This window comes from Heterocephalus glaber, unplaced genomic scaffold (genome assembly GCF_053883595.1).
Source record: "Heterocephalus glaber isolate CG9 unplaced genomic scaffold, H.glaber_assembly_v1.0 deba00001762, whole genome shotgun sequence".
Taxonomy (NCBI): domain Eukaryota; kingdom Metazoa; phylum Chordata; class Mammalia; order Rodentia; family Bathyergidae; genus Heterocephalus; species Heterocephalus glaber.
In genome coordinates, this window is record NW_028258459.1 from 329836 (window position 1) to 334598 (window position 4763).

Consider the following 4763-nt stretch of genomic DNA (forward strand, 5'->3'; position numbering starts at 1 on the left):
CTCTCGAATGACCAGTGGAGTTGAACATTTTTTCATATATTTAATTGCTGTTTTTACTTCTTTGTCTGAGAAATGTCTGCTCATTTCATATGCCCATTTTTGAATTGGGTCTTTTAATTTCAGGGTCTGATTTTTTTTAAGTTCTTTATATATTCTAGATAGTAGACCTTTATCTGAGCTACAGCTGCTAAAATTTTTTCCCCACATTGTAGGTTGTATCTTAGCTTTGTTGGTAGTTTCTCTTGCAGTGCAGAAGCTTTTTAATAAGATGAGATCCCAGTTGTTGATTCTTGTGCTAGCTCCTGTGCTACTGAAGATTTGTTCATAAAGTCTTTTCCTATGCCAATGTCATCAAGAGTTCTACCTAACTTATCTTCCAGCAAGCTTAGTGTTTCTGACTTAATATTTAGATCTTTAATCCACTTTGATCTTAGTTTAGTGCATGGTGATAGGTATGGGTCTAGTTTTAATCTCTGACAGGTTGAAATCCAGTTTTTCCAACACTATTTATTAAATAGGCTATCTTTCCTCCAATGAGGGTTGTTGGCTCCTTTGTCAAAGATGAGGTGGCTGAGTATGTCTGGAGTTGTTTCTGGTTCTTCTAATCTATTCCACTGATCTTTGGGTCTGTTTCTTTGCCAGTACCATGCTGTTTTTATCACAGTATCTTTGTAGTATAGTTTCAAGTTGGGGATTGTGATACACCCAGCCATGTCTCTGTTGCCCAGAATTTCTTTTGCTATTCTAGGTTTCTTCTAGTTCCAAATGAATTTTTGGATTGTTTTCTTTAGTTCTGTGAAGTATATTGCTGGAATTTCAATTGGCATTGCATTGACTCTATATAGTAGTTTTGGAAGTATGCCCATTTTCACTATATTAGTTCTTCCTACCCAGGAACAAGGGATATCTTTCCATTTTCTTATATCCTCTTTGATCTCCTTCTGCAGAGTGCTGTAGTTTTCAGTGTAGAGGTCTTTTGCTTCCTTTGTTAGGTTGATTCCTAGATATTTAATTTTTTAGATGCTATTGTAAAAGGAGTTATTTCCCTAATTTCTCTCTCAATGGGTCTATTTGTTTATAAGAAGGCTATTGCTTTTTCAGTGCTGACCTTGTATTCAGCTATTCTATTGAATCTGTCAATTAGGTCTAGAACACTTTTGACTGAGTTTTTTGGGTCTTCTATGTAAGTATCATATCATCAGCAAATAATGACAGTTTAACGTCTTCCTTTCCTATTTATTCCTTTTCTTTTTTCTTTTTTCTAATTGCTGTGGCTAATGTTTCCAGAATGATGTTGAACAGAAGTGGTGATAGTGGGCATCCTTATCTTGTTCCTGATTTTAGCATGAAAGTTTTCAGTTTTTGACCATTTAGTATGATGTTGGCTGTTGGTTTTTCATAGATAGCCTTAATCAAGTTGAGATAAAGGCCTTCTATTCCAATTTTCTGAAGCGTCTTTATCATGAATGGGTGTTGGATTTTGTTAAATGCTTTTTCTGCATCTATTGAGATGATCATGTGGTTTTTGTCCTTCACTCTGTTAATATAGTGTATTACATTTATTGATTTATGTGTGTTGAACCATCCTTGCATCCTTGGGATAAATCTGACTTGGTCAGGGTGTATGATCTTCTTGATGACACTCTGTATTCTGTTTGCCAGTATCTTGTTGAGGATTTTTGCATCTATGTTCATTACAGAGATTGGTCTGTAGTTCTCTTTTTGGGTTGGGTCTTTCCCTGACTTTGGAATCAAAGTAACACTTGCTTCCAGGAATGAATTTGGGAGACTTGCTTCCCTTTCAATTTCCTTGATGAGTTTAAAGAGTAATGGCGATAGTTCTTCTTTAAGTGTCTTATAGAATTCAGCAGTGAAGCCCCTAAGACCTGGGCTTTTCTTTGTTGGTAAATTTTTTATTACATTTTCAATATCACTCATTGTTATTGAGGTGTTTAGAATTTCTATATCATCTTCATTTAACTTTGGCAATTCATATGTATCTAGGAATCTGTCCATTTCTTCTGTGTTTTCCATTTTATTAGAGTACAGGTTCTCAAAGTAGGTATTGATGATTCTCTGGATTTCTGCTGGATTTGTTGTGGCTTCCCCTTTTTCATTCTTAATTGCATGGATTTGAGCCTTTTCTTTCCTTTTTTTGATAAGGTTGGCTAAAGGTTTATTGATTTTATTTATTCTTTCAGAAAACCAACTCTTTGATTCACTGATTTTTTGTATCATTCTCTTAGTCTCCCTTGCATTGATTTCTGCTCAGATCTTTATAATTTCATTTCTTGTATGAGCTTTGGGTTTGTTATGCTCTTCTTTTTCTAGGAGCTTGAGGTTCTGCATTAGGTAATTTAACTGAGCTCTCTCTGTTGTCCTAATATGGGCATTCACTGCTATGAATTTCCCGTGTAGAACTGCTTTCATTGTATCCCACAGGTTCCTGTATGTTGTACTGGCATTATCATTTACTTGCAGAAACTGTCTAATTTCTTCTTTAATTTCCTCTGTGACCCATTGGTTGTTCAGGAGGGATTTGTTCAATTTCCACATGTTTGTGGGGGGTTTGCAGTTTCTTATGTTATTGATCTCCAATTTTATTGCACTATGGTCTGATAATATACAGGGGATAACTTTGATTCTTTTACATTTACTTAGATATGTCCTATGAGCTAGCACGTGGTCTATTTTGGAGAATGACCCATGTGCAGCTGAAAAGAATGGTATTCTGATTTTGTGGGGTGGAACACTCTGTAAACATCTATTAAGTCCATTTGTTCAATAGCTTGGTTCAGTTCTAGAATTTCATTGTTAATTTTTTTTCTAGTTGATCTGTCTATTTGTAATAGAGAGGTGTTGAAGTCCCCCACTACAATTGTATTAGTGCTTATGTGGTTTTTCATGTCCCTTAATATTTGTTTTGTATAGTTGGGGGCATTCATATTTGGTGCATATATATTTAGGATTGTCATCTCTTCCTCTTGGATTGTTCCTTTCACAAGGATGTAGTGACCATCTTTGTCTCTCTTAATTAGTTTTGGTTTGAAATCTACTTTGTCTGCAAATAAGATTGCTATGCCTGCTTTTTTCTGGGTTCCTGTCGCATGGAGAACTGTTTTCCATCCTTTTACTTTCAGTCTTTGGATTTCCTTTTGAGTTAGGTGTGTTTCTTGTATACAGCATATTGCTGGATTTTGCTTCTTAATCCATTCTGTCAGTCTGTTTCTTTTGATTGGTGAATTGAGGCTATTAACATTGATAGTTATAATTGAGAGATACTGACTCATCCTTGTCATGATGTTTTACTCTTGTTGGCTCTTTTATGTCTTATTTATCCCCCTTTCACTTTACTGTCTTACCTTGCATAGTGCCTTCTCTCTGCTGGCCCTCGTGGAATTGTGTCCTTCATTGTCTTTTTCTAGGATATTGCGTAAAATTGTTTGGAGTGCTGGTTTGGTGTTCACGAAATTTCTTAGGTGTTCTTTGTCATGGAAGTATCTGATTTCCCCACTGATTTTGAAAGATAATTTTGCAGGATACAACAGTCTAGGTTGGAAGTTATTTTCTTTTAGGGCTTGAAATACTTCACTCCAGGCTCTCCTTGATTTGAGGGTTTGTGTTGAGAAATCTGCCGTGATTCTGATGGGCTTTCCTTTTTAGGTAATTTGTTTCTTTTCTCTAACTGCCTGTAGAATTTTGTTCTTCTGTTGGGTTTCTGGGATCTTGACTATTATATGTCTAGGTGTAGATTTTTTTTGGTCATGGCTGGTTGGAGTTCTATGTGCCTCACTTATGTGTACGTCCAATTCTGTACCTCTGTCTGGGAAGTTTTCTACTATTACTTCTGTGAACAGTTTTTTTATGTCAGTTGTTATTTTTCCTGTTTTTTCATGGAGTCCTATGAGTCTTATGTTGTTCTGCTTTGCATCATCTAGCAGCTGTTGGATTGATTTCTCATGGTCCCTTACTATCTTTAAGAAATCTCTCTTTTCGTGGTCCTTAACCACTATCCTGTCTTCTATATCTGATATTCTGTCTTCAGATTCTTTAGTCTGTTCTATATGCTTTCAATGGAGTTTTTAATCTCCTGGATATCTTTTTGAATCTGTTTCATGGATTTCTTATGTTGGGTGATCATGTTTTCCATTTCTTTCTTATGCTGGGCATTCATGGCTTCTAGCATGTTTCTGATCTCATCTCTTTTCTTATCTGTTTCTGCTCTAGAGCTTCTAATCATGTCTTTCACTCTGCCCACCATCTCTGTATTTATCTGGGAGATTATTTCTGTTTTGAAATTTTCTAGAGCCTCATGCATCTGCTTTGTTACTTCCTGTGCTATCAGTTCAGGGTGTCCAAGTGGTTGCTTATTGGACTTTTACACCTCATTTCCCTCAGAATTTCCTTTTTGTGGCATGGAACCCTGTGTTTGTGCCTTTCTTAAGTGTCTTCTAATTTTTGTTTTTGGTACTGTCCTTGGTTTAATTCCTGGGTTGATATTTCAAAATTGCTTAATGTAGGTATCTTTGTTGCTTGTGTTTGAAACCCTTGTGGAATGATTGCTTTTCAGGGGTGTCTTCCAGATATAGCTTGTGTTTGGGTTTTGAGACTCTAATGACTCTGAAGCTATTTTATTTTTCTTATACCAGGAAGGAAAACTAATTCGATCAATCACAACATGTTAGCCCAAATGACATAGTTAGCAATACCATATCATCAAGCACAGCTTAGAAAATGACAATTTGTGGTAGTTATTAATCTAT